Consider the following 23,823-nt stretch of genomic DNA (forward strand, 5'->3'; position numbering starts at 1 on the left):
AGACACATTTATTCAGCGTCATGATCAGACTATTACATTTAGCAATCAACAGCATAGGTGCAAAAAAAAAAATCTATATTAAAACCCTTTGTTGGAATGCTTTACACTTTCCACAGAACAGAAACTAAAATAACCTGTTATACAATTAGTCACAAATACAGTCCTCGAGTTTTTTTTTGCCCAAACACATGAGTATTGTCTAAAATATGTCTTCTTTGTAGGAGCTAGGCCCTGCCACCAATGTGCTTGGCTGAGTTCACAAATCTGTTGTAACCTGTAGCTTCCCTGTCACTTCTCTGGCTCTCCTCTCCTGCTAAGCTTTGTTTCCTGGGAATAATCAAAACCTTCTGCCACTGCCATAGCTACTGCTGCTACTGGAACCACCATAGCCACCTTGGTTTCGTGGTTTGGCAAAATATTGGCCTCCACCACCACAGGGGCCAGAGCTTCTGCCTCCAAAATTTCCTCCCTTCATGGGTCCAAAATTTGAAGACTGATTGTTGTAATTGCCAAAATCATTATAGCTTCCACCGCCTCCAAAATTGCTTCCATCATTACCAAATCCATTGTACCCATCCCCACTGCCACCATATCTGCCACCACCACGGCCACCATATCTGCCACCACCACGGCTGCCACCAAAGCCACCTCTACCACTGAAGTTTCCTCCGTGGCCAAAGTTGTCATTCCCACCAAAACCACCTCCACGACCGCCACCAAAGTTTCCAGAACCACTTCGACCTCTTTGGCTGGATGAAGCACTGGCCATCTCTTGCTTCCACAGGGCTTTCCTTACTTCACAGTTGTGGCCATTCACAGTATGGTATTTCTGAATGACAATCTTATCCACAGAATCATGGTCATAAAAGGTTACAAAAGCAAAGCCCCTCTTCTTGCCACTGCCTCTGTCAGTCATGATTTCAATCACTTCAATTTTCCCATACTATTCAAAATAGTCTCTTAGGTGATGTTCTTCAGTATCTTCTTTAATCCCACCAACAAAGATCTTTTTCACAGTTAAGTGGGCACCTGGTCTTTGAGAATCTTCTCTAGAGACAGCTCTCTTTGGTTCCACAACTCTTCCATCCATCTTGTGTGGCCATGCATTCATTGCCACATCCACCTCCTCCACTGAGGCATATGTGACAAACCCAAAGCCCCTGGAGCGCTTGGTGTTTGGATCTCTCATTACCACACAGTCCGTGAGCGTTCCCCATTGCTCAAAATGGCTCCTCAGACTCTCATCGGTCGTTTCAAAGCTCAACCCTCCGATGAATAGCTTCGGCAGCTGTTCGGGTTCTTTAGGAGACTCTGACTTAGACATGACGGCAGTGGGAAGAGAGACTTCAAGGATGCTTCCTCGGCAGCGTCCACGGGCAGAGCATAGTCTTGACTTTATATTAATGTAGTAATAGTAATGTAGTAGTCACTATTTCCACAATGACTTTGTTTCTAGTTTTTATTCCATATTGTTCATTTTTCTGCACTGGAAGAATATAAATGCTATGTGCTGCACTTATAGAAAGAATTCTATTTCCTCTTTGGTATTGACTACTACCCTTGCAAACCACTGCAATTTAAGGCCTGGGAATAATATATGATGATCCTTTATCTTATTAACCTTTATAGTGCTCCTTATTGTAATACTAAGGCTGATAAATAGCTCTCAGCATTGAACACTTGAAATTTTATTTAATTATATAACATGATAAATTAAAACACTAATATTAATGTCTTACATCTTAATGTCAAACAAAATTTATATCCATTTGGTAATTTAAAAATATTATTTGAAATCTTCCACTGTCTTAGAAATAAAATACTTTATAATATTAATTTCCTCTGGAATCATTCTTCCTATTATTCATAGTTTTCAATGGAGGATATGATGCTCCCACTTGACTTAAATGAAAATGTAAGCGTGAAACGATATAGATGCAGTTCAACAGAAATTTAATGAATACCTGTTAATTATAAATGAGTATCATAGAGAAGGGAATTTCTATATAAATCAGCTGAAATCCCTACCACTAGGGAACTTTAAATCTAGTGAAGGAGAATAGAAACACATAGAGATACTCACATAAAATTAAAAAGTACTGATAGCAGTATATGGAAGGAGAAATTGATTCAGGTAAGGGTGAAATCAGAAAGTCCTCTTGGATAATCTGGGAGTTGAGCAAGTCTATTAAAAACAGATGGCAATTTATTCAACACAGAATTATTGCATATAGGCAGGCTATATCTCCCTGCTTTAATGAAGTATATAATGTAGTTATCTAAACATATTTTTTTCTTTCTCTTAAATGCAATGACAATTACAATTGATACAGATAATCTGCAATGCTTTGGGAGCATAAGGTTGCCATCAGAAAGTTTTAGGCTTTTGAGTTAAAAAGGATAACGGATTCTGCAGGGAAATGTTTCCATGTCTGCAAAGTTCTAAGATGCTCAATCAGCCTGGAGTTTACATCTGATACTTCAAACCCACCTTAAACTTCATCTCTGTCATGGGGAAGTAAAATAGTCCATGTGACACTACATAACATTGAATAAAAACCTGTGGGAAATACAGTCACATTGTGGTTGAGCAGTGTCCTTCAACATGCAGATCAAGAAAGCCAAGTGTAACTTGACACTCTCATGTGGTGGTGTCCTTGAGTCTATAAGCAAGGCTGAGCTTTCTCTGCAAAACAACATGGTAGTACAACAGCTTTTACCATGTATTTATCCAATAAATGTTAATTAAGCCCTTACTATAAGCTAGACACTTATGTAGCAGATGCATCAATAAATAAATGCACTGCAACAGAGTAATCATACTGATAAAAGACAGATTTCCTTTTTGTGAGGTCAATCAGCTTGCTTGTCCCTCTAAGTAAAACTCGGTATGTAAACAGAAGACTCTACAGGTGGGTGTGTACAGCTACTGCATGGTTCTTCCATACCTTTCTCATATGCCATTAACTGTCACAACCCAGGACTACCTTCTTCAGCATGGAGTGGTCATCACATTGCAAAACCTTCACTTTAGTGAGAGATGAGTGGGACAAGGGAAGAGCTTTCCTTAAGCATGAGTGGGAAATTAATCCATTTGTTATTGATAGCAAACCCCAAGGTAGTTCAGTGGGCAGAGATAAGTGAGCTTACTGAAATAAATTCGGTTGAATGGTAGACTAGAGTTAAAAATTTGATGATGACTCTTCTGTAATGGCAATCAGAATCTAATCAATAACTCATGGAAAATACCTAATATTGGGATTACCTTAGGTCTGCAGAGTTGGGAAATGTTAATAAGGAGATTAAGAAGTACAATGTGTACTATAAAATTATAGTTACTGGCACAGCACCACATACACCCAGGCACAAATAAATATTTCTAGATAGACGTTATTTACATAGGATTGCACCTGCCTAATATGGTTATTTATTAAATGAAGAAGTGGAAATGTGGGGAAAAAAGGTTCTTAACTGGTTTTAATACATTTTTCTTTGTTCAGGCTCAGTTGAGAGATTTTTGAATAATATAGTTAGTAATCAAAAACTGAATGCAGTCTTGATTATTCAAACAATTTAGGTCTTTGTCAATCCTCTTCAAGAACACGCTGATGTGATCATAGAATGCAATTCCACTTACAAAGTTAAATACAAATACGATATATTTACAGGTGTAAAAATATAACAATATCTTGATCTAGGTGCTATTTACAGGAGTGTGTTTGATTTGTGAAAATTAATCAAGCTATATGCTTATGATTTCTTCAGTATTTTATATGTATGCTATGCTTCAAAAAATGTTTTTTAAAAAATATTATGGTGCTATTTTTTGTTCATGATTATAATATATTCTTCAGTTATTGCTCAATAAGACAATATTGACTTTATTGACTACATATACACACATGCACACACACACACACACACGATGAAAAAAAGAAAATTAGCACATAGAAATCCAAATGTGTAAGATGCTGTAATGTAAAAACAAACAAACAAACAAACAGAAAACGTTATGATAAGACAACTTTGAAAGCTTTATAAAGGTTCTAAGGTCACCAGGACTGTTTCTTTACAGCCAGTCATTCTTTCGCACGTGCCTACAACTGCCTGCCTGCTACTAATATGCATAGTCTTCGGTTAATGGCTTATCAGCATGGCATGGATAAACTGGGGAAATCATTTGCTTTTTTGTGGTTCTTTTTAAGTTAAAATAAAAGCAATATAGTGACATGTTGGCTTGAAGTCATGTAACTTGACTTTTCATCTGCCTAGCACTAAACAGATGTATAACCTTATAGACATCAATTAATATTCCTGGACTACAATTGAGTCATCTACAAAGAGAAGTCTGATTTCTAAAACCTATATCATGTATGAATATTTTGTTATCATATTTTAACATTCTTTAAAACAAAGGTTGTAATTATTGACCAGAAGAGTATGAATATTTCCTATGATTTTTTTTGTTCGCACACACCCACACACACGCGCGCACACACACACACACACACACACGTGCGCGCGCACAAATGTATATTTTTCTAAAGAAGTAGGAGCTCACTTAATGGGGATAATGCGTCACTTAAAATTTGAAGAATCTCTCACCAGTGACTCTTTTATGCATATGAAGTGTCTTGTGGATCATGGAATAGCCTTAATCTATGTTGAGCCTACTTTATTTTAAGCTTTATTGTAAACGTCCCACTTTCTTTCTTGTCATCTGCTTTAAAGTAAAGACTTGTTCTTAATCAGTATTGTCCTTGGTATACCTACAACAGTGAAGTTTAGGGTTATCTGCAGATTTTCATTTTTTATGTTATTTTTATTCCAAGGATAAGTGAATTTTTTTTTTTTTTTGGTTGTTGTTGAAACAGAGTCTCACTTTGTTGCCCAGGCTAGAGTGAGTGCCATGGTGTCAGCTTTAGCTCACAGCAACCTCAGACTCCTCGGCTTAAGAGATCCTACTGCCTCAGCCTCCCGAGTAGCTGGGACTACAGGCATGCGCCACTATGCCCGGCTAATTTTTTCTATATAGATTTTTAGTTGTCCATATAATTTCTTTCTATTTTTAGTAGAGACGGGGTCTCGCTCTTGCTCAGGCTGGTCTCAAACTCCTGACCTTGAGCGATCCACCCGCCTCGGCCTCCCAGAGTGCTAGGATTACAGGCGTGAGCCACCGCGCCCGGCGTTGAATATTAATGTAAGTCTTGAAGTAGTAATAGGAGAGCCACAAAAATACAGAGACCGACAATGTTTGCCATGAGTCCACACAAGGATTTGAATTCCCTCTGAATTATTCTGAGATTTAAGCTTGGTCCATTTTTACTTCTTTGAAATTTTCCATATTTTACATGCAGTGCTATTTTCTGAGTTTCCATGTCTTTTTATTTACCTAGATAAACTATTATATGACAGACCAAATAAGAGATAGATCTTATGATCCATCAAGAAAATTAGGAAGCCAGAAACAACATGCCCATTTCATCAAATAATTTTATGTATGTATACTTAAAGAAAATACTTTTTTTCTTATAGAACAAAGGTATTAATATTAAAATGCAGATGTGTTAAAAATTATACTCTCTGGCATGGTGTTTTCAAGTGATGCTAATGGGATCAAAGTTATTATTTAATTCTCTATTCAAATAACAAAGAAATAAAACAACAATCTCTGCTTCAGAAATAAAATTCACTCCATGACTCCAAGACTGAATTTTTTTAAAATACATTTTATCACAGTGGAAAGAACACATGGAGCTTAGAATTATCCGTTACTAACGCTCAAGTATTGCCTAAAATTTATAATTTTCATTTGGAATGGGAATGCTTACTCTTTTTCTTTAACGCTTTGTTTTCATTGTACTAATCATTTTGCCACTTGTTTGACATAACAATTCTAATTCTGATTATTAGTTAGGGGGAGTCGGTGAGGAATGAAGACTATCTAGCAAAAAATACATTGGTTGCTGATAGTCAAAGACGATAAAGACAATCACAAGACAAAAGGCAGCAGGATTGTGTAAAATTAATGTCTAACATCAGCTTCATTTGCCTCTTTATTCTTTTTCCATCATCAAAATGCTTCATAGTACCTAAAATGTTGCTCAGTCATTATTTGTTGAATGACTATTATGTTCTAGATTCTGTGCCAAACGGTAAAGTAATAAAAAATTATATTTGATGTGTAAGCATAGCCCCTACCCACTACAAATGATAGAAGAAATACATGAAGGAAAGAATAAAGAATAAAGATTGTATTTCGATCAGGCCAACAGCCTAGGTTCATAATAGAGAGACCCTGGACCTGTTGCTTATGTGCAGCATTAGAGATGACAGAATTGGTGTGAATATCTGGGCTTTAATAGATATCCATTCATTCCACTCAGAGTATTAAGTCCCAATTGTACTATGCCTTGAGACAGAAAGATATAGAAAACATGCTGTTTGCTTTCAAGGTGCTTATAAGTCTCAAGGCTTCCTGGAGGAGATGATGCCTTGGGAAGAGGAGGCTGCCATGAGAAAATCAGAGGAAGCAGATTATGGAGCGAGAGAGAGAGCCTTGTGTGAAAAGATACAAATACAGATTACAAATCATGACACTTCAGGCCACTGCCCATGGTTTGCATTAAAAGGAGAAAGGGGAGTGTGAATTGTGAGATAGTGGGTGAGAGGCTGGATTGGAGCAGGATATGGTGAAGTAGGGGACAAATCACAGAATGTTTATGTGCCAAAGTACATCATGGGATTTGTCCTGAAGAGGGTGGAGAGCTAGTAAGCATTTTAAACAGGAAATGGCATGATCAGATTTCTATTTTAGGAAAAGCACCCTGGTGAAGGCAGTGGGTGGCATTGGGTATGGTGTGAGCAGGTCTTTCAAAGGAGCCCAAAAAGTCTGAAAAGAAAGGATCAGGTTCTTCTGAGATAGTGCCTTTAACTTCCCTTTTAATCACGAGTTTCTTCAACATCTCTATCTCCAAAGTATAACCTTTTCAGGTAGATGTCCATATTTTATTTCCTGAATTCCCTTAATGATCCTTACCTTTCCTTTGAGATTGACAATTTCTTTCTGATCTGATTCATGTTTTCTCTTCTTCCCTTGGATTTAAGGATTCAGACAAGCAGCATTGTTGAGAAAAGGAACAGCAAGGTACTTAGAGTATCCAGCTAACATACACTATCTGACTCTCCCTCTGAGAATTATACACAGTATCAAGATAAGTATAAACTAGACATTCTTTAGAGGTATCATCCAAAAGAAAGATGTTGTCTTTCATTAATCAAGTGGCTCATATTCATAGAAACATGCCTACCATTTGTTATGTATTTGTTTCTTCGGATGGACATAAAAGAAAGAAAGTAGACATTGCATACAGGCTATGATATTCAGCCGGTTTCCAAGGGTTAGAAGAGCTCAACTTCCTCCTTATAATACTCATTCTGTGGCCTAACTTCAGGTGTCATGAGTGGTGACAGGTGGCAGGGTGTTGCTCCTGGTAACGGATAAACTGAAGATTCTACAGATTTACCTATCAGTGTTTGTGATAGGTAAAGGTACCCAATTAGAAGACACTATAAGCCAGATTCATGTTTGGGATAGACATTGGTGCCCAGGTATATCGGAGTATAGTGATGACACAGAAACGTAAAGCCCAGCATGCACTAACATCAACCTCCTATTTTAAACTTTCTCAGTGATCTGCCATGCCCAGGGTCCATCTCCCATCCTTCTTCCCCTCCTTCCTTCATATCCCATTTGGACTTGGAGCCCTCTGAGCTTCATCTGAAGGTAGTCCTGGTTTTCTATGCACATTGAACTGTTGGAACATTTGAAGAAGTTGATAAACTCCATTTTGAAGGGGACATGAGAGTGAACATTTTATTTAAAACGTTGGATCTTCAGGCCAAGATGTCAGGAAAGAGCTGTCAGCTGAGGTTAAACTTGAGAAGATTTTACGAATTGGAGATAAAACCATGATAGTTAAAAACATTTACTCATAGTAAATGAGTTTCCTTGAGGGTGTATATTGTAGGACAGAAGGATTAATAATTTGCCTTATCAGTCAGTCCTTATGGTTAGGTTGGACTTAATCTGTGGCTATCAACTCAAAGGAAAAAAAAATAGTTATGCAAAAATTGTCAATATTCAAATTGAATGTGGGGAGATACAATAGCTACTGAAAGTCTACCAGTTCCAAAATGTACATTTTCCTTAGGCTAGTTTGTCAGTTTAGAGCTGGTGAAATCCAGGAAGAAAGGGCAAATGCCAAAACTTGTGGGGGCTGACTAGTCCCATGATGCTTTAGTTCAGGCGATGTTCCAAGCATAATAGAAATGACATTAGTGAAGCTGTTTTCTTGATTTTCCAGAATAAATTTGAAACCCTTAATGGGCCAGATTATTCTGATAAGCACAAATACAACTCTAAACTTTAGAAGGCTGTTCTAAAGTGGGTCTAACCTGTAAGCCTAATAACTCAGAATGGGAAATGTTTTGAATTTACACTTGAAAATGGCTATTGTGCTTAATGGAACATACATTATAATATAATTTTATAATATTGTTCGTACAGGACCAGATCACAACTGATTATAGTTGTATTGCAAATACAACTCTACTCAATAAGTTACAGCCCAGTGCATCCATGGGTGTGTGGGAAGAGATCCATGAGAATGGGCCTAGGTGGACAAGAAAACACAACTATGTTCATTATGCTGAATGCTGAGAAATGAAACCAAATGATACAATTACATGAAACTTGAACAGTTTCCCAAGCAGCTTATGGAGGGAACGTGGAATTTTCCTTTTTCTTTTCTATTTTTTTTATTTTTTTTCAGAGTAGAAGTGGAAAACAAAGTCTATTAACCAGAAATTTGCAATCATGATGGTTATTTAAAATCTATAGGATTTTATCTTCATCTTTGGAAGGATTTTCTCTGCCAAGGAGAAATTTGATAAAGACATAAATATGTATGCCTTTTGTAGGTGTGCATATGAAATCATTTGTTACTGTGTAGGGTTTTTTTAATGATAAAACATTCATATATTTATTGATGTGAACATTTTGAATATCTCAAAAATGTATCTGGTGCTGTTAGTAACCATACAGTAAGCCTCAGGAGATATTTCAAAGGAAATATTAATATTTTTTTTTTGCCTTTTGACACCAAGCATTTATGTATTACTTATGTACATAGCAAATCATCTTCCTTTGAAAAGAAGGTTATTGGGGGAGTGGGTGGCACCAGAAGATGTTTTATTATTATCTGAGCCACAGGACATTTAAAGCAAGATATATTGAATACAACATATAGGTGAGATTTAAATTATGCTATGACAGGATTAAATCAAATTGAACATTTAATTATTTTCTCCCCACTAATTTATGATTGGGAGCTTTCTAGATAAGCCAGTTACAGGGTAATTTTTCAAATGTGTATTTTTGTATGTGTATATGTGCGTATCTATATCTGTGTCTAATATCTATAGAATTAACCTGATCATTAGAATTGTAGTGTGCATCAAAAGCTTTGACTCTGTTATAACCTTATTGACCCAAAAAATACAAGTATACTTTGAAGAACTTCAGGCACTAAGCACACTAGTGGTTGTGATAGAATTGAATGTTATAGCCATGAGGTATTTTTCTGTGACTTCCTCACAAATTATACTATTTTTGTAACTTTCCAATTCTATCTTACCTTGGCCTTGCCTAGACACTAACGAGCAGAACAAAATAAATAATAAACCATCTCTACATTGATAAAGAATATATTCTGCTCAATTCCACAGCCTATGAGAATTATAAAAGACCTCCCCTCCTAAGAATCAACAAGAATATGAGCTCTAACTAGATTCATTAAGCTCTCATTGCTGAATTTATTTGGTTAACCTAAGATTTGTAAGCAAATAGGGTTTTTCATGAGGTAATTAGAGCTATGTCTTTATATTAGGACATTAAACCTTCATCTATATCTAAAAAATCTTATATTCATTGCAGGACATTATGTCATATGTTTTCATTTTGGCCTGGATGATCTGTGTCTATTGATGTGTAAGAGACTATTTTGTGAGAAATGAATGGAAGTCTATGCTCAATAAGCCTCCATTCTTGCACAAAACTTTTCAGGAAGCACTTCCTGTCTTGCCCTGTCTTACTAGTTTGTGAAAGAAGTTTACTTTGTTTTGTGTGTATTTTGGATTCAACATTGTTTAGATCATGGATCGTATCACCCATTTTACCATCTGCTTGATCAGGGAACTTGAGATACCACATTCGAGTACACACTATTGAATAAAAGAAATGGTTTTCCTTTCTTGTTGGTCAAGGGCTTGTTTATGTCAAAGAAACAAAATCTTTCAAGAATTCTTGCTTCCTATGTAGAGTTATACTCTAATTCTAAACTTTGTCCTCTAGAAAAATGAAGAGACGAGGCACCAAACACTCAAAAGTCAGCTTCTTTAATTGGTATGCTGAGGTCAAAACACAATTCTAACTCCAAGAGAGTCTCAAAGACTCGGTGACTTCTGATAATTCAAACACCTCCTTGCATCTGTATCTCTTCCTACTCAGCTTTATCTACATAATCCATTATATGCTTCTTAGTATGTGTTTTTTTTTTTTTTTTTTGCTCCTAAGTGAGCTATTTTTCTTTGATATTTTATTAGGAAAAAATTATATTCTAAAATTACTAGATCAAAAGGTGATTTATAGAATTTGAATTAAAACCAATCAAGAGCCAAGTTAACTATAATGAAAGTTTTCCTATATCTCAAGAAAGTTGCTACAGAATTCAAGATTTTGCTAGGTCCTCATTGTTCTCAAATAAACATCTGTACCAAGTAGTTCAGCTAATTTTTAGCTACTCACATGGAAAAAAAAATAATATTGAACAGCATCAGGGTAAAAAAGAGTATAGCACTGGCCAAGAAATTGGCATGTTAGTACATGCTTAAAACAGCTATAATATATGTCTTTATTTTCTTTCGAGACTAGTTCAAATGTCATCTCTTCTAAGATATCCTTCCAGACTGTTGAATCAGTGACTTCCTTCTTATTTCTGCAATATTTTGCATAGCCATGGAACAGTTAAACAGAAACACCATGAGCTATTGTTGCCAGAAAGGATGCGTCTATCATGCAGAGAGCAAAAGCCTGCCAAAGCTGCTTTCCAAGGCAGAATCTCTTGTTGCATTCGACCCTAATCCAGAAGATGTTCTTTCTGCCAAATTATGGAAGAATAAATTTCCCCTTTCAATACCACAATACAGTCAGTAGACACAGCTGGCCAGAGAAGGAATAATACAAATGCTGGACAACTTAAAAAAGAAATCTGGAAAAATACTAGCACAGAGACAATTCTTTTAATGACATTTGGATTTGAGTTTTCACACATTCTTGGAGAAAGAGCATGAAAAGTCCTTTTCTGAGTCCTTCTGAATATAATTATATCACTATGCTTAAATTACAAGCATCATAATAAACTGTTTGGTGGTCATTGTAAAGTGTGGAATCTACCAGTCTCAAATCATATGTATGCTTTGCCTTTCTAAATCTAAAGTTAAAAATCCTTACGTTAATTAAAAGGAGACACCTGGCTTATTTGGACCTTCTAAGAATAGTCACATCTGAGAATAGTATGGTATCCAGTTAAAAAATTTTTTTTCTTGTCTCTCCTGTTTTGTACTGGGTGTACTAGACAACGCATAAGCACATCACTCTTTTATGACACTTACCCCTGTGTTATGATTACATAATGACTTTTCTATATATTATGTATTCCTAGAAACAGGAGCTGGATTATGTACCTTTATCTGTGTGTATGAGGAAGAACATTTGACCCCAAACAGGCCAAGGATAGAACGTTAACTTCCTTGACCCTAGCTGACTATTCTGTGGATGAACATGCAAGTCAGGTCAGTGAGTCATTTCGCTAAGATTTTGGTCTCTGGATAGACAAAACGTATTTTCCTTCTTTTTCTGTGGCTAACATTGTGAAAGTTAAAGGCCAGAGGTGAACACTTGTCATGATATTCACAAGGTTTTTTGTTTTTTGTATTAAAGCCTATCTGTGCTGAGCAAAAAAAAAATAAACTTGAGGTATAGAACTAAACTAAGTAAAAATAGGAAGACAAAATCCTAATGGAGTTATTCTTAAGAACCATATCATTCCTCTCTTTGGGTTACAGGAGACTCCTAAAATCCTTCTTAATTTGTTTGATGTGTTTCTGTTACTTGTAGCCATAAGATTCATAATTAACATGGGAGGTAGGTGGAGGAGAAACAGGGAAATGTTTCCAATTAGAACTTACCAGACTTTAAATGTATCCTTTTCATATCAGTTTGTATCAAAAAGCATCTATCTGGGAAAAAAAAGGGAATCTCATGAAAACCCAAGGACAGAAAAAGTAAACCTTGTAAGAATTATGACAAGAATTAAAATATCACCAGGCATGCCTTTCTGGGGGATGAGGCAATTTCTCATGGCATCCGTGTTTCTTTCTGCACATCTAATCCATTTTCCTTTTTGACCAACTTGTTTTTGTTTCCTATTTATGGCCCCTACTGTAATAAATTGTTGGGTTGCATGTGGTATTACTAAGGTACCAAATCACCCCTGTGGTACCTGGAATGAAAAGCACTACAATAACAACAATAGCTAACACAGACAGCACTCATTATTTTCCTGTCTACCCATACAGTTTGAACACAGGAAGATGACTGAGGTTCCACCAATCATCCAGTCCATTAGAGTTACTAAATCAGAAGCAAGTTGTATGGGATGGTGGGCAATCCACGTTGGTGAGGGTGGTGAGAGCAGTAGGCTTTAAGTCCCATCTCTAGCAGTAGCAGCCAAAGCAGTTCTAGGAAAAGCATCAACCATTGATAATACTGGTGGAACAAGCTAGGCTGTCTATGGCTTACAATAGCAACAGTGGTATTTTTGTGACCAAACTCTACTGCTGAATTAAAAATTCCTCTATTTTGGAGCCTTCAAACCTGGTCTACCAAGTTCCTAAAACAGCTATGAGCTACATGGTCTTGATAAGAATTCCTTTAAATTATACAAAGGTAGTTTCTTTTTATTTGCAACTCACAATGCTGATTAGTATTGGTGCCCACAGGCCAGGGGTTGACAAACATTTTTTTGCAAGACAGTAAATATTTTAGGCTTTGCTGGCCACATGCTGGCATATTCTTTGTTATTGTTGTCATTGTCTGTTTTGTGGTGTTTTTTTTAACAACTCTTAGCTCCTGAGCTGTACAAACAATAGGCAGTAGTTTGCAAATCCCTGGCCTAAGCCAAGAGAATCTGATTTGGGGCAAGTGTTCTTCCTTGTACACACAGACAAAGGTGCACAATACAGCTCCTATTTCTAGGAATAGTGCTATTGCTTCTAGTCTTGTTCTTTTAGTTACCCAATTCCAGCATGCAAAAAAATCCATTTGGTGCTATTAGTCTTCCTGAAGCAAGCTGGTCCTAAAGATAGATTCACAATATGCTCTTGTAGCCAACTGACCTTCCCCTAAGGGAAGCAGAGGGAGAACTTCAAAGCCAAGAGTTACTGCTGGCAGAAGGGCACTGTGCAAAGAAAATGTCTGGGCTTTCCGAGCCTGACTACCTCTAATCCCCCAAGCCAAGTCTGTCCCAGGGGCCACATATCCAAAGCCATTGCTATAGTCCCCAAGCACATGACTAGACTATAAAGCCAAAAATGGAAAAACCATGAAATAAAGCTTAAGCATGCTTATTGTATAAATAAACAAACCGACCTCGGATAATCTATGTAGACTTGACTTTACTCAAGTGACTATGAAAGTAAAACTGAACTGGCTTCAGGAAAGGTGTAGGGCTCCTGCATGGGGTCTATGCAAGCCAGGAGAAGCTGCCTACAGCCCATAAATATGAAACACAGATGCACAAACAAAAACTAAACAAACAAACAAGCAAATGCATAAGCCAAACCCTGAGAAGGTTTCAGATTGTTGAGGCCCGACTCTGGCTTCCTTTTGCTAATATTGCTCTCATTTCAACTCCTAGCCCATATTGTCTAATAGTCTTCTGCTACCACCTACCAGGCTGTTTTGGTCATGGAGCACAGGGGACATAGGACAGCTGTCACCCCTTAGCAGTGTTGTGGGCAGAGTAGGGAAGTGGGAATGACCAGATCTTCATATCTTTACTGCTTTTATTAATATGATGTTTCACTAACTTAATTTTTGTGCACTGACTTTAGTGTTGCTTATGTGTAGCAGAAAATAACTAGGCATTGCCTTTGGTCTGACATTTCAATTGGTAGGATTTCAGACCATAAGTCCATTCCACTTAGGGAGATTTAATAAATCCCAGCCAGACCATGGTGGAAAAGTGCAACTTGAAATAGTAAATACTGTAAATAGTTAGTTCACTGACATTAAATTATTTTGTTTATTTTATTTTATTTTATTTTTTGGCTTAAATTTGCTACAGAGAGAAACAGTAACATTAAATTATATTTGATTTAGTATGGAAAATTATAGTCTCTCTTTTGTTATTAAATGAATAGAGAAGAATATTCTGTAGTTAGCCGAGAAAGAAACATGGTTGATTATCCTCTGTGAGAATCTGTAAGTTGTCTCTCTGGTCTTCGGTACTGAAAAATACTTAAGTTTTTATTATTTATTTCCCCCCCAGCAGTAGGCCTGTCTAATGTGAACAAGTTTATTCCATCTCTTGTCAGCATTAATGCTAAATTAGAGAATAATTTGCTTTCAGGTGTTTAAAAATTGGACACAGTGGAGGCCTTTAATTACCAGCTCAATCACTCACATTTGATTATTATATTTTTCCCTGAATGAGACTTGATTTAACTAGGTCTTAGTCATTTAACAGGAATGTTGGCATTTTACACATTTATGATTTGGACTTCCAATAATTTTACAACATTACCGATGCTTTGAAAACTTGTAGTAATGCCTAGTCAGTTTTCAGAAGAATTTTCTGGTTTGAGGAGTGATATTAAAATCATGAAAAGTATGAATGGTAACATGATTTTTTTCTGTTTATCAAGACTTTAAATCTAATACTCTTGTCTTTGAATGTTCTGGCAGTGTTGAAAACAACTGCCTTAAAATAGCAGGAATTTAGTACAGAAGGTTAATTCTAGGCAAATTACAAATTTTTAACTTAAGGAGAAGAATATAAATTAGATATGTTAATATCTGAGGCAATTGCAATGAAGTAGTTAAAAACCCATTTGCCCAGGTTTAAATTCAGGTCCTGCCACATAATGGCTGTGCAGCTTGGGGCAAGGTACTTAAAACCTTGTGTGAGTTTATGTAAGGCCAATCTTGACAGTTAATATGAGAAGAAAATGTGCACTTCAACAACCGCTTAAGTGGCTGCAAAGTATTATATTTACTATAATACCTTGGTCCCATTTTTTTTCCCTTTCCCCAAAATAACGAATAACTATTTTCCCTAGAAATCATATTTGCACTTGGTAAAACAAAGACGATATCAAATACATCAATTCACCAGTCATTTCTTTTATATAAAAAGTATTTGTTGATTTCCTACAATTTGCAAAGCATTGCAATCTACATGGTCTTTATGGTCTAGATTATTAAAATCATTTCATATTGTAATTTTTGTACAGACATATAGAATGCAAATTTTGTGTTCATAAGTATATCTAAATGTTTTTATGAAAAAATTAATTATGGGCATGCCTAGGATAATCTTTTCACCCTCACCATTATACCATCTCTTCTGAAGCCGAGTTTCATAAGGGAGGCAAATCGGGATGTTTCTTGCCAAGTATAGAATAAGAAAAAGAGGAAGAGGAGATGCAGGAATGCATTGCTTGGTGGCATCAAGTGAAGATACACTGAGGCATCTTTCTTGTAACAGTGATGGCCTCCCCCATGGGACCACAAATGCCCAAGGACTTTTGGCTAAAATGTCCTTTTCTCTCTCCATATTTGAGGTAAAATTGTAGGTGGGTTTTATCCCCACTGGGAAGTGTTTGGATGAAAATTATCGTGGTTTGCCTTAGTGATCTATATCATTTTTCCTTGGGTTTTGTTGGGGATGACCAATCAGAATATGTATAAATGTGTTCTCTTTATTTAGTCATATTTAATAGAAAAGTCATTCAAATCCTGGTGGCTTAGGAGCCATTTATTATCCTTCAGGTGATGGGAATAGGGAAACATCAGTCCTCTGATATGTCATTGAGTGATTTTCATAATTTAACTCTCAGTATAAAAAATGTCATCTCTATAATCTTCAAATCTTTAACAGTGAAAACTGCAGCAGTATTATTAAGATTGTCAGTGTTTTATTCCTCCCATTAAAGAGAGGCAATGGAAGCTAAACATAGCAAGGAAATGAACACCCAAATATAACAAATAAGAGAAGGTTGAGGTTTTTTGAATAAAAGCTGTTGTGATTAAATTGTCATAGATTCATGTATTTTACACTTTTGTTTGAGAACGTCATTGTATAAAAATAATTTACCTGGTTCTGAACAAAGGTATTATCTCATTTTTTGTTGGTTACGATCAACTTAAAATAATCACCTGCTGAGGTCTCATAATATTTTGTGAAGACTAAATCGGGGTGGGGGGAGCATGTCCATTTAAAATGTACTTGGAAAAAATAGGAAAAAGAAATAAATGAAGAAAATAAGAAAGTATATTAAAGAAAATAAATGAGAAGTAAAAAAAGAAAGGAAGAAAAAGAAAGAAGTCAAATAGCCTTCCAAAAAATAATGCATCCTCCAAAAAAGACATTTTTAATTTGAAACGTGTGTGGAGTATGAAAGACAAAATGTCTCCTTATGTATACAATTTTTCCTTCTTCTGAATATATTTAAAGAGCAAAGCAAAATGAGTTGAACATTTTGAAAATATAAAAATGACTGCATGGCCCACAACTTTCTGTAAAAATGTCTAAACATTTATTAATGCATTCGACTGTTTGTGAACTCTACCCTATTTCAGGCAAGTTGGAGTTTCAACTTGCAATATGTGGCATGTCCGTAAAGTTAGAGTACTTATTTTGTCCCAATTCTGTGAGAATGCTTCTCGAGTGACCTATTTATTCTGGGCACCAGAATCCTGAGTACAACTGTCAATATGGTCCATCTGGTTCACTGGCAGCACTGACAATTGGAAATATAGAGAAAACCACTGAAATTATGGAATATACATGATGGAATGAACCATATGTAAGTTGTTAAACTGTTAACCTAAACACATATTTTAGGTTTAATAAACCATAATTAATAGACTAGTCTACCTACAGCATGGTTGAAAAAGTTCTTAGCCAGAAGTGGGTCTGAATTTATGTATTTTCCTGAATCTATTTAAGTTGTTTATTATTATTATTGCTCTTTTACACAAAGATTCCTATTATTTCCTCTCTGATTCTTTATTACAATTGTTCAAAATTCAGAATTTCATACATATATTACTTTAACATTTGTTTGTTCTATATTTTCTCAAATCCATGCAATGTAAAATTTTTAGTGAATTTACAGTTTCCAATGCGTGCTCTCAAATCTGTATGTATTAGCCCTGGAGAATGAGTGCACATTCATTTCCTAGGGCTGCCATAACAGAGCATCTCAACTAGGTGGCTTAAAACAACAGAAATGTCTTCTCTCACAGTTCTGGATGCTAGAAATCTGAAGTCAAGTTGTTGGCAGAGCCATGTACACCCCCCTCCCCAAGCCTCTAGGGGAAGATCCTTCCTTGCGTTCTCTTACTTCTGGTAGCCACAGGAGTCCCTTGGCTTGTGGCCACATAGTCTTATCTTGGCCTCCATCTTCACTTGGTTGACTTTAAGTGTGTCAGTGTCATCACATGGTTGTTTACTCTTATAAGGACACCAATCATATCAGATTAGGGTCCACCCTAATGATCTCATTTTTACTTGGTTACATCTGCAAAGGCACTATTTATCAATAAGTATATTTAGGATTAGGACTTCTACATATCTTTATAGGAAACTTAATCTACATATAACAGACTAAAAATGTCATTTTCCTAATTGTTGTAAGTTTGAATGGAAGATATTAACTTAGAGACTGTCCTAACTTTTGGCATAAGGAAAGCTCTACTTCTAAGTGGATATTTTTTTCATGAATAATTAGCAAAAGTCTATTTTTATTATACTGTAGCAAATTTTTCCCCATTTGTTATGAACTATTTATACTCAAACTACCTTGACCAATATGATCAAAGCTACTAAGTAAAACTTTTAAAAAAGTCTAAGAAGGTCAATTCTCTCCTAGAAATAGGAAACTGACTTATTTTGGATTAAGATTTCCCTTGTAAACTATAAACACTGAAAATAATGCTAAAAATTATTTTAAAGGCATCAGAATAATACTCATACCATTAAAACATATAGCTCTGAGATCATCCAGGGAAGGGAAACCCATAGTAATGAGCTCAACATTTGGCTTTATTACTTTCTTAGAAGAATTTGTTGATTTGTATGTGGCAGCTGTCAAATTTAGAACCTGAGCAGAAATTTTGACAAGTTCATGACATTAAGAAATTTTAAAATTGGGGCTCAAAGACCAGAAAGTTGGTGAATCTCTACAAAACATCTCAGGCTTTTGGTTGGGACCCAGAAAAACAAAATGATTCTAGTTGTAAAAGTAAACTGGAAATAGGGTAGCCCTTAAAGGAACTGCAGGCCAGCATTGAATTGCATCAGTGCCCAACTAGAATAATGTAAAATTCCCCTGACCTAACTGCCTGACTGAAGCGAAAATATGTCGTCTATGAAGAAACATACCTATAATTTCTTTTTGCACAGCCCAACATGCAAATGAAAATAATCAGATATATAAAAATTAAAGGGCCGGCCACGGTGGCTCACGCCTGTAATCCTAGCACTCTGAGAGGCCGAGGCAGGAGGATCGCTCGAGGTCAGGAGTTCGAGACCAGCCTGAGCAAGAGCAAGACCCAGTCTATACTAAAAATAGAAAGAAATGATCTAGACAACTAAAAATATACAGAAAAAATTAGCCGGGCATGGTGGTGCATGACTGCAGTCCCAGCTACTCTGGAGGCTGAGGCAGAAGGATCGCTTGAGCCCAGGAGTTTGAGGTTGCCGTGAGGTAGGCTGATGCCACGGCACTCTAGCCTGGGCAACAAAGCAAGACTCTGTCTCAAAAAAAGATAAAAATTAAAGAATGTATGTATAAAAGAAAAGATTGAGAAATAATAGATACTAGAACAGACCCACCAGAGCTCCAGAATTAGGATTTTCTGAAATAAATATTAACATATTTATTAGCAATATATCAAAGATGTGAAGATAGCATGAAATATTTCAATACAATCTGGAAATTATAAAAATGAGTCAAATAAAAAAATTCAAGTTTAATAACTGAACAAAATAATACCTGGCATTAAGAATTTAATGAGTCAGCTTTATAATACAGTAATATGGCTGAAAAAAAATTAGTCAACCAGAATATAGATCGGAAAAACAATCCAACTTGAAGCATTGAGATATAAAACCTTGCAAAATATGAAGAAGAACAAAACAGCTATTTGGTACATTGTGAAAAAGCACAGAGGAATCTCAGAAGTACATAAAGGAAAGAAAGTGTGATTGTAGAGTAAATCTAAAAAATAATACTAACTATATAAAACAATACAAAACCATAAACAAAACAAGAACAACAATGATCATAACTTGGTGGAGTTTATTTATTTATTTATTTATTTGAGACAGAGTCCCGCTCTGTTGCCCAGGCACTGGGCTAGAGTGCTGTTGTGTCAGCCTAGCTCACAGCAACCTCAAATTCCTGGGCTCAAGCAATCCTTCTGCCTCAGCCTCTGGAGTAGCTGGAACTACAGGAATGCGCCACCATGCCCGGCTAATTTTTTCTGCATATTTTTAGTTGTCCAGTTAATTTCTTTCTATTTTTTAGTAGAGATGGGGTCTCGCTCTTGCTCAGGCTGGTCTCGAACTCCTGACCTCGAGCGATCCTCCCTCCTCGGCCTCCCAGAGTGCTAGGATTACAGGTGTGAGCCATTGCACCTGGCCTTAGTGGAGTTTAACATAGACCATTAATGGTTGTAATAGAATTAATGGATTTCAAGTTTTCTAATGTATTGAATTGTTTGGAAGAGAATAAAAGTGTAAAATTATATTAGACTTTCATAGATCAAACCTATAGCAATACTGAGGATAATGAGTGTAATGATAGTGAAATAATGTATAAATAATAAACTAATAGAGCAGGGGAAATGAAATAAACTAATTTAAAATATTGGAGAGAAACATAAAACATGGAAGGATTATAAATAGTAGAGTATATATTAATTTCAAATATATGACTTAAAACATTAAAGATAAGCAGATTAAATATTATAATTAAAATATGATTGTTAGAGTATATGTAAAATTAATTTCAACAATAGTGAATCTTACAGAGATAAAAAAATCTGAAAGTAAAATCATGGAAAAAGATGTAGCCTTTATACAAAACAATAGCAAAAAGCTGGATTAGTCATGCTATTATCAGATCAAAATAAATTTTAAAAATACTTTAAGGTGAGACCCATTAAAACTAGAAGGAGTAATCAATAATGAAAAAAATTTCAACTTACAAGGAAGATATAGCAATTCCAATCTCTTTTGGTTCTTTTATTATATCCTCAAAATATATAAAAAATTAACAGAATTAAAAGAAAAAAATTAAAAATCTCCACAATTTTAGTGTTCTAATTTAATATAATTGTCTTAGTATTAGAACAAGAAAACCAAATTCATAAGGATATAGGAGATTAGAATACCATGACTAATAACATGACTAAGAAGACACAAATAGCGCTGTATGCAACTTCAGAGTAAAGGGAGGCCATTTATCGGCATTGAATTTTTCTTCAGCCATATGACAATTCTTAACAAATTTCAGGAGATTGAAATCATAAAGAGAATATCCTCTAAGCTGAGTGGAATACCAATAAGAAAAAGATAATTAGAAAGTTCTTAATATTTGGACGTAAGGAAAGCAGATTACTTCTAAATAACTTGTACACTAAAGAAGTTGTACAACTACTCTAATTTGCAGTTTTGAAAGGCAATATTTCAAAATGCGTACAATTCAATTAAACTGTTCTTAGATGCCAATGTATATATAATATCAATAAAGAGAGATCGAAAATCAACATTCCACCTAAAAGAGCTAGAAAAAGAACATTAAAATAAATCCTAAAAAGAGACAGAGAAGAAAATAAATGTTAGAGAGAAATTAATGACATAGTAAAAAACATATAAAATGATAATCAACAGAGCCAAAAGCTAGCCACTGGTCATCAGAAGTGACAATTAAAACTACAGTGATATACAATTAAACACTTACCAGAAAAGTAAAATTTAAATGATTATGAATAATCAGTTTTAGCAAAATTGGAAAAAAAAATATAACACTACACACTGTTGATTGAGTGTAAACCAGTCCAACTACTTAGGAAATCTATTTGGCAGTACCAGCTAAAGTTTACCATACACATACATTGTGATCCAATTTGGTAACTATGTAGGTACCTAACAGAAATGCATGTACTTATGTCTCCAAAAATGTTTAAAATTATACATGGCAGGGTTACATAAAATTTCCCCAAATAACACAACTATCAAATGTCCAAAAATAAAATGATAATGTAAATTTTCATTTATTTATTTAATGGGAATTCAATTAATAAAAACTAATAATTAACTACTAAATGCAATAACATAGATGAATTCCACAATGAGGTTAAAAGATATACACAAAAGCGACACACTATAAAATTCCATATATAAGCAATTTATGTTTTGAGATGGAGTAAGGCTATTGGTAGTGATTATGGGATTGCCCAATAGGGATTTCCTAAGAGTTTTGGTAATTTCTATTATTGACTTGGATATTGATTTAAGGGATTCTTCATTTTGTAATAATTTATTAGCCTGTAACACCAACTTGTATACATTTATATTAAAAGTAAATGTGGGGGGTTGATTCTACATAATACAAAAATCACTAATTTTTTTGTGCAGTCTTAATTTCTTCTCTGGGATCCTATATATTCAGCCTTGATTTCCATAGCTCTTCTAATGGATGACCACTGTTGCTTCTGGGAATTTAGATGTTAGCAGTATAGGTCCAGAAAGCCACGTGGTTTAAAGGATAGCAAATTCTCTATCATTGTATTTCCCACCCATCTGCACCCTGTTGAAGGGGATTACTTCCTGTTATAACATGATCAATATAGCTGCAATGTAGCATTACCGCCAAAGTGAACTTGGTATTGCCAGATCATTTGGTAAAATGAATGTAACTAACTTGTGACCAGCATGTGATAAAAATAATAAATAAACATGTTTTCATTTCACAAAAGGGAAGCTTCAGGGAAGAAATTTAAGTAATTTGCCTGAGATTGTTTATGGGGTCAGTAGCAAAGTTGGAAATGGAGACATTCAATCCATTTCTCCAAGTGTCTGATTCCCTGATCAGTTATGTGTTTCCAGAGAGAACTTTTCCCAAGGTAGCACAGAATTCACTTGACTATTAAGGTTCTTGTTATATTTCATACAGGAAGAATGAAAATTGAGCACAAGCTTTCATAATATCCTGTGACTATTGTGATACTGGCTACAGTGGATTTATCCAACAGCTGTAAGATCACAAGTTCAGAGGAAGTTAGATAAAATGACTTTACGTTTGAGGGTTCAAATTTGAAGAGTTGTATTTCAAAGTGCATTAGGGACTAACAACCAAAAAAAAAAAAAAAAAATAACAACAGTATGTAAGGGAAATTGCATTTGTATAGGCAACAGGCTTCTTAGGCCAAACTAAGATGATCGTGGCAGTGTTTTTCCTGCCCCCCCCCCCACGCCCCCACAGCTGGCCTTCCCGGGAGACATGAGTCAGCATTCTCTGGTAACCAAGGTGTCATCTCCTGTGTGAACCCAAGTGACCGCGCTTTCCCACGGTGTGTTGCCACTATTGTTCAGAGCCACATATAATCTCTGGCCATGTTCTTGGCCTGCTTTTCACCGCTGCTGTATCCCCCAGACAGTAAAGAGCACGTCTCACCTGCCTGCTGCCACTCGCCTTTTCTTCCGATTCCCGAAGCCTGCCCCGGAGCGTTCGCTAGCCACAGAGCATCCTCCTCACACTTGGCGTAGTCCAGCAGGACGGAGGGGTAAGTGTTCCCTCCACCCCAGCAGGGGAGGACATGTGGCCGCCTATGGGCTGGTGGCAGCCAGTGGCAGCGGTTCTTATACTGTGGGCTCCTGCCACTGGATGGGGGGGAGCAGGTAGAATGTATGCCTGCTGCCCTGGGAAAGGCCTTGAGGGCCTTGGAGGAGTCGCTGCAGCCTAGGGAGTGAGGAGCAGCTGGTGGGCTGGGTCTTCCTTACAGCTCTCTGGGAGCAGCATAAAGATGCCCTGAGGTGAGAAGCCCAGGTAACCGAGTTACAAAAGATAGAGGAAAATTTGGGAGCCCACCTGCAGGAGTTGGAGAAAGAGTTATGGAGCCATCCAATGTTGGACGCTGACATGACAAGTATGTAGGAGACTGGGGGTGGGGGACGGCTCTCTGCTGAGAGCCTGCCCAGTCGTAAAACAGAAACTGGAGCATGCGCAGCCCATGGGACCCGGGGAGTGGCCCAGCGCCTAAAGTAAGGCAGCCTATCTCTTACTCTGCCTACACCCGCTGGGGGCGGCGGGAGCTGCGGAAACAGCACAGCACAATGCCCTGAGGAGACTGTGCCTGCCTGGTTGTTGTGCTTATCAGATGAAAGGACCGACAGTATCCTGAGCTCC

The 23,823-nt window shown here is 36.3% G+C and overlaps 1 pseudogene; it reads right to left on the minus strand.

Moving 5' to 3' along the window:
* Positions 1-275: 275 nt before the first annotated feature.
* Positions 276-1,333, minus strand: LOC138380780 (heterogeneous nuclear ribonucleoprotein A1-like; annotated as a pseudogene).
* Between the last annotated feature and the right edge of the window lie 22,490 nt (positions 1,334-23,823).

Source organism: Eulemur rufifrons, chromosome 2 (assembly GCF_041146395.1).
Source record: "Eulemur rufifrons isolate Redbay chromosome 2, OSU_ERuf_1, whole genome shotgun sequence".
NCBI lineage: Eukaryota > Metazoa > Chordata > Mammalia > Primates > Lemuridae > Eulemur > Eulemur rufifrons.